This window comes from Trachypithecus francoisi, unplaced genomic scaffold, assembly GCF_009764315.1.
Source record: "Trachypithecus francoisi isolate TF-2019V2 unplaced genomic scaffold, Tfra_2.0 Lachesis_group13, whole genome shotgun sequence".
NCBI lineage: Eukaryota > Metazoa > Chordata > Mammalia > Primates > Cercopithecidae > Trachypithecus > Trachypithecus francoisi.
Window position 1 is genome coordinate 55279861 of NW_022681458.1, and position 13152 is coordinate 55293012.

The following is a 13152-nucleotide window of genomic DNA, read 5'->3' on the forward strand; positions in this document are numbered from 1 at the left end:
TGTCCTGCCGGCCCAGTTAATGGTCCCCTGTACCATCCCCGTCCTGAGTGACTACTGAGCAGCCGCAGGGACTCGGGGTTGCTCCGTGACCACGTTACTCAGTTATCAGTTACCTTCTTGTTCCTTGGAGAGGCGGAGCAGAATGGCCCGTGAGTGCAGTGTACTTCAGATTCCTGTGAAGGATTATGAAAAAAATGGAAAAAGTTAACTTTCATTTGAAGAGCATCTGAGATGGCGTCCCAGATAAGGAGGCACTTGAACTCCTTAGAAGTACTGTATTAAGTTATTTTGAGGCTTTAGGAGAGTGCCTAGGTGATTCCTAAAAATCCCTTTATAATGTGAAAGTAACCACTTGGTAGCTCCAGAAATTGCTTGGCACATTACACATACTATTTCATTTAGTTATCACAACGACACTTAGGTGGGAATTGTTACTGTTTTCGTTTTATAGATGAAGCAGAGAAAGGAAGAAAGATACCCAAAGTTATACTAAGGACAGAGCCAGAAATTGTAATCTTGGCAGTCTGGCTTCAGCCTATATGCCTATTACCTAACATTACAAACTTAGATACTGTTTGAAAAGGTACTTGAATGATGGATGGGACCCATTGATACTTGTACAAACCAAAATACTATTTTTTTAAATGTACAATGCTTAGCTATTATTTTAAAAAATGATTATTGTTTATTTCTGTTAAGAAGCATTGTGGAACCAAGAATCATCTTTATAGACAAAAGTTTTTTTTTTATCTTTTTCATTAATTCGAATAGGGAGAAAACGATAAGCCCCCCTACTTAGTCAAATTGATTATTTACTTAGTAATTTTCTACATAAGATAATGTCAAGGAACCCCAAGTGGTGTGTGTGTGTGTGTGTGTGTGTGTGTGTGTAGAAGAAATGGGATAGCTACTAAAAAGAATTGTGTCGAGAATGATAGGTGTGTGTAGACACAGTTTTTTTCATTTGGGCTCCTATTGCAGGTTAATGGGTTCCCCCCTCTTTTACATATTTTCATCTTTATTTTTTGTAATTGTCATGGTTCTTGTCAGAGGATGAAGGGATGCAGCCAGCTCCCTCTTTACTTAGTATTATAATCCATTTGATTATTTGGAGATCGTCTCCTTTGAGACTTTGTTTGCATATGGATTGTAGTTGTCTTAACTTCCTAGTTTTAGTGCCCAAAGATATACCCTTTGGGCCTTTGATTTTGAGTAATTGTACTGATTATTATGAGACAAATGAATTATAAGTAACAAATACGGGGAAGTTACAAAGAATCAAGAATCTCATAATGTTATGATAATGGCTCCAGTTTGGTGGTTCATAGCTTCCTCTGCCTCCTTGTGACCTTTGCTTTCGTTTTTTTCCTCTGAAGTGTGGCCCTGATAGAGAACAAAGATCCTTTCTCGCCTCAAATGGAAAATATACACTTCTGAATATAGTACATGTTCTCATAGCACTCTCCCTCATACATTATTTCTTCATACATTTTAGAAATAACAAAGTCCAACTCATTGAATTCACTAGTTTTTGAAATAAGGTAAATGGGTTTTCCTGGTCTCAAATAGCAAATGGGAGCAGTGCTGGGAATTTTATGTTTTCTACTGCTATTTTTATTGACCTTACAATTCAAACGAAACTTTCACAAAACAGTGCTTAGAAGGCATAGTCCAAGGGTTACAATTCAAATACCCAAGAAAGCAGGGCTATAAACTTGAGCGTCAGGATGAGTGAAATATATTAGGAAGTTGTGGGAACAGTGTTAAACCTGAGGTAAATATCCACCATAAAAGACCTAAAAGAAAAACTGCCAAACCTGACTGCTTTGATTTGGTAGACAGGCTGTTAATTTACTGCCTTGGATATAGCCATTTGGATAACTTTACATCTATTGGAATGTATCAGATGTAATAGATTAAGGCAGTAGATTTTGTACTGAATAGAAATTATTGTTTGCTATCCAGCATTCTAATGTCCTTCTGTATAGGAAGGAAGCCCTATGCCTAGGGCTTTTAATCTCAAGAAAATGAGAAAGACTCAAAGTGTAGGAATTTTTCAGGGCATTAGAATGCATGTACGGTATTACCAGTCCAGTGGCAGCAGGCCAGTGTGGCAAGATCCGTACATGTCCTTACTTCATTCTTTGCTATTATTTCTTGCTTCTTTTGTTTTCCAACCCTGATTTTCCAAGCTTCCTATAGATTCTGTGAGGAATATTTCCATGAACACATTTGAAGACATAGCTAGAAGGTATGTCTGCAAGCCAAGAGAGAAGCCTCAGAAGAAACCGAATCTGCTGACACCTTGATCTCACAGTACTAGCCCCCAAAACTATGAGAAAATAAAGTTCTGTTTTTTAAGCCACCCGGTCTGTGGTACTTTGTTATTGCAGCCCCAGTAAACTAAGACAGACTCTGATTGATAACAGACCAAACTATGCTATGGGTGGTGGGCAGAGACAAGACTACTAGTTTATCTAAGTACATTTTTGTCATAAGGACAGGACTAATTTTGCCATATAAATTGTTGATCTGTTTTATGGGTTGGGGCAGTATATATTAGGAAGTATTTTGATTTAAATAGTGAATGCTTCAAAATTCTGACAGGTAGTCAGTCTCCTTTCATACTTTTTTTCCCTCTGAATTAAGATATTACAAAAGATTTGCCAATGTTTCAGTAAAGCATATAAAATGTCTTTTACCTTGTCAGTTTGATTTTCAATACTGTAAACTTTCACTCCAGCCTACACTGACACAAAATTTTCTTAAGTGGGTGACTTAAGTGGGTGAATTCTTGTTTCTATTTGAAATATTTCTTGGTGCCATTATGATAATAGTTATTATGGCATTTGTCAAGAAACCAAGATGTATGATTTCCAAATATTTTTTGCCTCATTGACACTGAAATTATTAACAATGATTTAAATCAACCATGTCATTTCCCTAGTAATAGTTTTCTAATGACTTTTTATGTCTTTCTAAATGCAGTATAAGGGATTCCACCTCTTCCTCAGCCTATAACATCTGCTTTTTATCTTCTGTTATTTCAGTCCTTACTCCTCATTTTAGGCCAGCTTTTCCTATTCCCCACCTTCATATTCCCTCGCTAATTTTATATGCCTTAGAACTTTTCATAGTCTTATGTATGAGACTATGAAAAGTATGAGTCTTGTGTATGAGACAAGCACAAATGCATGGACCCCGCCACCAAAAAAAAGAAACCTATCTACCTTCCATCTAGGTATCATAACTAGAAACTTTGGTGAATCATCTTTGATTCTTTTTTCAACCTCCAAATCCAGTCAAGTCAAGTCATAGTGATTCTACATCTTAAGGATCCTCTTTCAAATTATTTCCTTCCTACTTCACTATCCTATTTCAGGGCCCCATTTTTACTTGGACTATTGCAAGTGCGTCTTGTTTCTCTTGATCTAATTTCTTCAATGTATGGTATTACCAGTATTACATACCAGTATGTATGGTAATACATACAAAATTCTGTGAGACAGGTCTTTTCTAGCTACAGATTATTCTGGAAGTCCTGGAGGGGGCCAGCAGTTGTCACTAGCAATTATAATTTCTTCACAACGCATTACTCCAAAAGTAAATTTTCTAATATATGAATTTGATAGTGTCACCCTATTTTGTAACTTCTTTGAAGACCTCCCATATACATATATATAGGTTTTAATTTGCATTGATTATCCTATAGCTATAATAGTTAATTTTCCTGTAATAAGCATAAACATTTTTCATACATTTATATAGTCTTAGAAGACAAAATCAAAACCCTGTAAGGAATTTTTTTTCTTCTCAGTAAGTTTGTAAACTGAGACATGATATTTTATTCTGTTTTCCCATAACATATTGCATATTTTCTTAAATATAGGTGCTTAATAAATATTTATTTCAGTGGTTCTCAAATTATGCTCATATGAAAGAGTTCAGTAGGTTGGACTAAGATGATCAACTAAATTGAATGATGATGTATTTCTAGTTAACAGAAAAATATGCATGTTTTTCAATTTTAAGCTTTTTTCCCTCAATCATTCTTAAAAAATTAGTAGATTGCTAGCGTTTTTCAGGTAGCAGCTTAAAAAAAAAGAAACAGTAATGGATCATATATTTCATGTGACTGAAAAACTTGTATATTCAAAATAATGTGGGGACATTTATGTAAAATATGGTCTTTATGTTACAGTCTTTTTGGTGAAATTAAGTTTATTAATATATTTTAAATTTTCCCATATAACACTGCAAGTTCCAGGTATTTGCTACCTGAAAACATTTCAGAACTACTGTTTTAATGGATTGAATACCATCTTACCTTATAGCTAGATTTAGTGTCATTTATCCTTGAATCTTAAAACCTTTGAAGTGGGAAAGTTGTTCCTAAAAGAACTATCAAATTAGTTTCTTATTTTTTCTTATGAAAGCTAATTTTCTATTTCTTTTTTATGGCACACTGTATAAAAGGTCATGTTTTAGAGTCAAAATATGTGGGTTAAATTTCTTCCCTTCCACTTATATAAGTGACTTTAGGCAAATTGTTGGACACCTGTAAGCTTTACTCTTCTTATATATGAGGAATAATACTGTTCCTAGCTTATAGAGCTGTTGGAAGGATGAAATGATACAATGCATGTAAGTCACTTATTAGAGTACTTGGGACATGTAAACACATAATTAGTGGATACTACTATATAATTCAGGTCATAGTGTAAAGAAACAAAGAATCCAGCATTGGTACATTAATTTCTAAATGAACTTACTCCAGTAAATATGGAGAATATAAAATCAAGAGATTGGGTGACTGAATGTGGGAGCTGAGGGGAAGAAGTCAGAAAGTAGAAGAGGATCCAGGTGGCAAGCATGGGCAAGTGATCAATGTGGGTGCCAGGGAGGTTACATAGGCCATGATTGGAATGTGTGGCCAGGGCAAGAAATAACATATCTAGTTTTGGCTCTGCTGAATTTATGGTCCTCGTGGGTCATTTATGTGGCAAAATCCAATGGTATATATTTGACTTGTAAACTCAGAAGAGTTTAGAACATGGGGACCAATGGGAATGGATTACTTTGAGAAAGATTGTAGAGAGTCAAAAAAGAATAAAAACGTGAGGAACAATGTTTAAAAGGTAAATACAGAAAAATAAGTTTAGGGAGGAAAGTGAAAAGAGACAACTGTGGCAGGGACCCTAGGGAGAAGAAACTTTGGGGTAGTAGAGTATCAACAGGGCCTGGTAATTTTGCCTTGAGTTGGCTTAAAAAATATGGCTACTTACTTATTCCAAATTAGGATGAATCATACTGGACATCCAATTTAAGACATGGCTATCTGAAACAAGTGTATATTTCAAATTCTATTGACCTATATTTCTTTTCTTATATATATGGATACTGTCATCTGCTGATAACGCATTTTTGAGGGGTCTTTTTTGTAATTATGACATTGTATTTAAGGTATTGTTGCCGTTGTTCCCTTTTTGGGTATTTTCTTCCTACAGGTCTCCATGTGGCTGGCTCATTTTCATCCTACAGATATCAGCTCAAGTGGCAATTCTTCTAAACAGTTATCCCTGACCACTACATCTAAACAACTTCTACCCTCTGACCCTAGTTAATATCTATGTCATCACGTGTTTCACTCCTTTAATTGTAGATTTATCTTAATTTGTAATTACTTTGTGTTTTTATGTCTTCATTTCTTACTTGGGTGTCTCTTGTCCCAGAATATAAGCTTCATGGGAGCAGGAACCTTGGCTCTTATCAGGTGCCTAATGCAACCTGTCTCTTAGAGCTCAATAAATGTGCTTTTAAAAATGAGTGATGGCTGCCGGGCGCAGCGGCTCGCGCCTGTAATCTCAGCACTTTGGGGGGCCGAATGTGAATCACTTGAGCCCAGGAGTTCGAGACTAGTTTGGGCAACATGGCGATACCCCGTCTCTACTAAAACCACAAAAATTAGCCAGGCCTGGCGGCACATGCCTGTAATCCCAGCTACTTGGAAGACTGAGACACGAGAATAGCTTGAGCTAGCTAGGCGCGGAAGGTTGCAGTGAGCGGAGATTGCGCCACTGCACTCCAGCCTGGACAAGGAGCGAGACTCGGTCTCGGAAAAGAAAAAAAAAAGAAGATGGCTGAGAACTAGAGCTGACTGACAGTTCTTGCCCCATTTGTGCTATAAGAGTGTATATAGTTTTGGTATTTATCTTATATTTTGAATATGCATTTAACAAAAGCTTCTTGCCAAGAGGTAATGATCACTCTGATACTTCTGGGGATTTTTCCAATAATAGTGGTGATGTGCTGTTTGTCCCTAAGTCTAAGATTATACAATAAAGGAACAAAATTAATAGATGGCACTTATAAGGATAAATGTCTTTAACTAGGTGTATGCATACATTTGTAGGCACCTTTTCTTTGAGTTCACCTGATGATACCTCAGCTGCTTATCATGGAATGTGGGTTTGTAATAGTGGGGAATATGAAGTGCGCAATATGGAAAGGAAAACGTTCCTAATATATTTACTTGTGCTGTGGACTCGAAATAGCACTTTGCCTTCTTCAGTGATGCAGATTAACAACACAAAATGAGAAAAGATTTCAAAAATTCTGTGAGACAGGTCTTCTCCGGCAACAGATTATTCTGTAAGTCCTGGAGGAGGCCAGCAGTTGTCACTAGCAATTATATTTTCTGAATTAAATAATGGAAAACAGTCTGAAACATTTATTCGTGTTCATACAAAGACAAAAGGACAAAATGTTTGAAACTGAATCAGTCCTAAAATCATTCACGAAGTATAGGTTAACAAAGATATGCCATCAGTATATGCAAGATAATGTGGAACCATAGTGGATGAAATGACTTCCCACCAAGGGAAGTCAGAGAGAGCTTCGTGAAAGAGGTGCTGTTTGAACTCTGGAAATAGGAGTTTCCCTAGTAGAGCAGAGAGTAGTGGGTATTGCAGGCAGAGGAAATAGCATGTGCAAATATGTGAATGTGTGAAAGCACATGGCATTTTCAGGGAATGACAATGATTTAGTGAAAATTTGTTGAGACATTTGACAAGATGAAGCTAAAATATATTAGGATCAGATTTTAAAGGGCCTTATATATCATTTTAAAGAGCTTGGACTCTTTAAACTGGTTACTGGTGGGCCATTCAAGGTTTTTATAGAGATATATGATCTCAGATCTATATTTTAGCCAATAGAAATCTGACAAAAAGTAAATTAGAATGGGGAGAGACGAGACAGGAAAATCAATTATTAGGCTACTGCAGTAGAGTTGAAGAGGAATGATGACAGCCTGTACGAAGATGGTAATGATAATGAGAAGAAAATAAATTGAGAGTTATTTAGAAGTCATAAACAGTAGGGATAAATCCATATCAAGGGATATGAGAGGTAAGAAGAAGAAGTAGGAATTGAAGATGATTCATGTTTTCTAACGTGGGTAATTGGGTTGAAGATATAAAGAGCCAAATTGGAGCAAAGGGGAAGAAAAACAGAAGTTTAGTTTTGGACAGGTTGTACTGGCTTTCTCCGTGAAGATGTAGGATAAGCAGTTGAAAATACAAATATGGGTTTGGGAAAGGGATCGAGGCTAGAAACTGATTTTAGATTCATCTGTAATATAGATGACAATTGAAACAATGGGAATAGTTGAGAACACCCAGGGAGGGTGAATAAGATGATAAGAGGACAGAGGTTAAGACCCTTAAGTAACAGCAACATTCAGGAAATAAAATGTAGAAGTTTGTGGTAGTATAAAATATGTTCATAAATTAATTGATACTCTTAAGAGGTGGAGCTTAATTCTCCTCCTTTTTAGTGTTGGGCTGGATTTAATGGCTTACTCCCAATAAATACCATTAAAGCAGAAGTAACAGTGTATAATTTCTATGGCATAAAAAGTACTGTAGCTTTCTCTGTTTCTCACTCGCTCTCTCTGTCTCCCTCTCCCTCACTGTTAAATCTGGTGAAATCTATTTGTCATGTTGTGAATATACTCAACCAGCCTGTGAAGAGATCCATGTGGTGAGGAGCCAAGGCTTCTTTCTAATAGCCAGTGAGGAACTGAGACATCTATAAAAAGCTAGCGACAGACTAAGACCTTTACCAACAGCCACGTGAGTGAACCATTGTGGAAATGAATCGTCTAGCCCCACTCAAGGCTTTAGATTATTGTAGCCCCAGACATTATCTGACTGTAACCTCATGACAGACTCTAAGCCAGAAGGGTGTTTTCCCTTTCCCCCAAGACATTTCTAAATTCCTGACCAACAGAAACTTTGAGGTAATTAATGTTTGCTGTTTCAAGCTACTAAGTTATTGTCTATTTAATTGTTATTATTGCTATTATTTTTTGAGATGGAGTTTTGTGCTTGTTGCCCAGGCTGGAGTGCAGTGGCGCAATCTCCATTCACTGCAACCTCCACCTCCCATGTTCAAGCGGTTCTCTTGCCTCAGCCTCCTGAGTAGCTGGGATTAAAGGCTTGAGCCACCAAGCCCAGCTAATTTTTATATTTTTAGTAGAGACAGGGTTTCGCCATGTTGGCCAAGCTGTTCCTGAACTTTTGACCTCAGGTAATCCACCCACCTCGGCTTCCCAAAGTGCTGAGATTGCAGGCATGAACCATGGCACCTAGCCCTGTTAAATTATTTTAACTTTTATTTAGGTTCAGGGGTACATGGGCAGGTTTGTTATACAGGTAAACTCATGTCATGAGGGTTTGATGTATAGATTTTTGTCATCCAGGTACTAAGCATAGTATCTGATAGTTACTTTTCCGGATTCTCTCCCTCCTCCTACCCTCCAATCTCAAGTAGGCCCAGTGTCTGTTGTTCCCCTCTATTTCTATTGGTTCTCATTATTTAGCTCCTACTTACAAGTGAAAACATTTACTGTTTACTGGTTTACTGTTCCTACATTAGTTTGCTAAACATAATGGCCTCCAGCTCCATCCATGTTCCTGTAAAGGACATGATCTTGTTCTTTTTTATGTCTCCATAGTATTCTATGTTGTGTATATACCACAAGTTCTTTATACTGTCTGCTGCTGATGGGCTTTTAGGTTGATTCCTCGTCTTTGCTGTTGTGAACAGTGCTTCAGTGAACATTCACGTGCATGTGTCTTTGTGGTAGAACAATTTATATTCCTTTGGGTATATACCCAGTAATGGGATTGCTGGGTTGAATGATAGTTCTGCTTTTAGCTCTTTTAGGAATCATCACACTGCTTTCCACAATGGAACTAATTTACACTCCCACCAACAGTGTATACACATTTCCTTTTCTCTGCAACCTCACCAGCATTTTTTTCTGACTTTTTAATAAAAGCCTTTCTGACTGGTGTGAGATGGTACCTCATTGTGGGTTTGATTTGCACTTCTCTAATGATCAGTGATATTGAGCTTTGTTCATATGCTTGTTTGCCACATGGATGTCTTATTTTCAAAAGTGTCTGCTCATGTCCTTTGTCCATTTTTTAATGTGGTTGTTTTTGCTTGTAAATTTGTTTAAGTTCCTTATAGATGCTGAATATTAGACTTATGTCAAATGCATAGTTTATAAATATTTTCACCCATTCTGTAGGTTCTCTGTTTACTCTGTGTATAGTTTATTTTCTGTGAAGAAGCTCTTAAGTTTAGTTGGATCCCATTTGTCAATTTTTGCTTTTGTTGCAATTGCTTTTGATGTCTTTGTCATGAAATCTTTGCAGGTCCTATGTCCAGAGCAGTATTACCTAGGTTGTTGATATGGTTCAGCTGTGTCCCCACCCAAATCTCACCTTGAATTAAAATAATAGCCACATGTCAAGGGCGGGGCCAAATGGAGATAATTGAATCATGGGAATGGTTTAGCCCATACTGTTCTCATGGTAGTGAATAAGTCTCACGTGATGGTTTTACAAAGGGGAGTTCCCCTGCACAAGGTGTCTTGCCTGCTGCCATGTGAAATGTGACTTTGCTCCCCATTCACCTTCTACCATGATTGTGAGTCCTCCCCAGCCATGTGGAACTGTGGGTCAATTAAACTTTATAAACTTCCTTTATAAACTGTCTTTATTAGCAGCATGAGAACAGACTAATGCTGTTATCTCCTAGGGTTTTTATAGTTTTGGGTTTTGCATCTAAGTCTTTAATCCATCATGAGTTAATTTCTATATATGGTGTAAGGAAGTGGTCCAGTTTTGATCTTCTGCATATAGCTAGCCAGCTATCCCAGCACCATTTATTGAAGAGGAAATCCTTTCCCCATTGCTTGTTTTTGTCAGCTTTGTTGAAGATCAGATGGTTGTAGGCAGGCACCGTTATTTCTGGGCTCTCCATTCTATTCCATTGGTCTGTGTGTCTGTTTTTGTACAAGTACCATGCTGTTTTGGTTACTGTAGCCTTGTAGTATAGTTTGAAATTGGATAACATGATGCTTCCAGCTTTGTTCTTTTTGCTTAGGATTGCCTTGGCTATTTTGGCCCTTTTTTGATTCCATATGAATTTTAAAATAGTTTTTTTCTAGTTCCATGACGAATGTCATTGGTAGTTTAATAGGAATAGCATTGAATCTATATATTGGCTTGTGCAGTATGGCCATTTTGATGATAGTGATTCTTCCTATCCATGAGTGTGGAATGTTTTCCCATATATTTGTATCACATCTGATTTCTTTGAGCAGTGTTTTATAATTTTTATTGTACAGACATTTTACCTCTCTGGTTAGCTGTATTCCTAGGTATTTGATTCTTTTTGTGTCAAGCCACTAAGTCTTAGGATAATTTGTTACACAGTAATAGATAATTAACATGAAGACACTGAAGAAGAAAAGACAAGGAGTAGAAGGGAGATAAGGAAAGAGTTGTGTTGAGAAAACCAAGAAGAAAGAGTTTTCAGAAGAGAAATGGTGTCGAATGCTACAGGAAAATGATCTTGATACAATTGAAGAAGCCCTTTGGGTGTGGTTAGAAGGACACTAGTGGCTTAAATGAGATCAACTTGATTGGAGTTGGTGGTGATGGAAGCCGTATTATAATGAGTAGAAAAATCAAATAGAATGTGGGAACAGTAAATACAAATGACTTAAGGATATTGGCAGTTAAACAAAGTAGATTGTGGGAATGACAAAAAGTAGGAAAAGATACATTTAAGATGGTGGGGAAGCTTGAATGTGTTTATAGATTGAGAAGTTGAAGGCATCCTAGATGCAGAAATTGTAACTGAATTATTGACAAAGCACAATCAGGGAGGCAAAAGAAAAGATAGAGAACATAGAGAGAGGTGTTCTCCTTTGGAAAGTGGAGAAAGTACCAGTGTCTGTGAGATAAGAGGAAATAGAGTATGAATTGACAAAAATACAGGTATTTGTAGGTAGATGTAAGCAGAGGTGAGTTTCTGTCAAGAGTTGACTTTTTATTTTTTATTTTTTGAAGTGGTCATTGACTAAAAGTAAGGGGGCAGAGATTGTAGTAACTTATGAACTTACTGGGATGCATTCTGAGCCAATGTAAAATCATCTTTCCCTCCTTTTGATCTATCTTTCCACAGTACCTTTTCTCTCCTTTCCTTTCATCTCCTATTGAGTACTGCTAGAGAAAATCATCCTAATTGGTGTTTTTGATGTATTTAAATATATCCTTTTCTATGTGTTCTTGTGAGAAAAGGACTTTTTAAAAAAGGAATATACTACTTTTATTAGAGGAAAAACATTTTTGTTACTTCATTGAGGCCTGCAGAATGGTGTGGAAGAAGTAACATGTTGATTCATGACTGAATGCCTTATTGAATAATATAGCCCGATTTTCTGTGCGATTTTCTGACTCCTATTTATTACAGAAGATAAATGGCCTGCTAACTCACAGTTTATTACCTGACTTACCTGCAGTTTTTTTTCTTTTAGCCAACTACAATAAACATACAAGTAAATTGGAGGGAGAATTGGGATATATTAATTCAAATATCAAGTGCAAACAAGACCCGAAAATCTACATAGCAAATGGTATCCTGCAGTTAATGGTCTCCTTTTCACATTGTAGGACAAAAGTAGCACACACAGATTTGGAAAAGCCATTGTGTAAAAGGAGACTAAATAAATGCAGCAAACCTTATTTCATGACTTTGATCAAGTTATTAACTTCCTATGGAAATGTAACAGATCCTCCAAATGGAATACATTTCCAATGAAAAATCAGGGAAGTTTTTCTGACATTTATGTGCAAATCCAATTTGTAATTCGTGTTTTACTGCCATATGTCAAGGCTAAAAATCAAGATACACTTTTTGTCGGTTAAATAGAAGTAAGTTTTTAAATTGCTGTAATATGAAAAATAGTTTTAATGGCTATTTGTGATATCTTTTCCTAGATAACTACAAGAACCATATAATGAGTTAAATGTTTCAAGGTGTATTCACACGTCTTACCTGATATGAGTTCCGAAAACCTGGTTTTGACGGTGTAGTTATGATAATCTCTGTTTTTGTTAGAAAACTGAGGCTTACATTAATTGTCTAGAGTCACTTTTTAAGTAGAAGAGCCAGGACCCTCTTCCTACTTCAAAGTCCAGGTTTTTAAATCATTAGGTAGCACAGACGTTACTAGTGTTTGGTTTTCAGTTTGACCAGTATTTATCAACTTTCTTCTTGATACTCTGCTTGATATACCTTAGGGAAATTGTTTTTTTAAAAAAGTGATTAACTTATAACTGCAAAAAATTTTGTTTTGTAGTTTTAACTTAGAAAATTATATATTTTTCTGTCCATAAAGTTTATTTAAAACAAAACTCCAGTTTGCATACGATATTAACTTGAGATATTAACAAGACGTAACAGTCAATTTTGCTGATTTCAGATATTAAATTTCTTAATATTAAAAACATCATTTTTACTATGTAGGAACTGTGATTCACCATTTTTACCAAAGGGAGTGGGGAGTAATTTTCTTTCTTATTTGTATGGCCAAGCATTTTCTATACATACTTTAAACAATTCTTAAAATGATCTCCTTCAGCAAGATTTTTCAATTGCCCTTTTTTTTTTTTTTCCCTCAAAGTCGTCTCTGGCAAACACTGCATGACATCATATTTATTATCAAATCAATCAAGTATTGTCTTCTCATATTTTACCTGCCTGAGTCTTAAGTTTTGGGTTTTATCC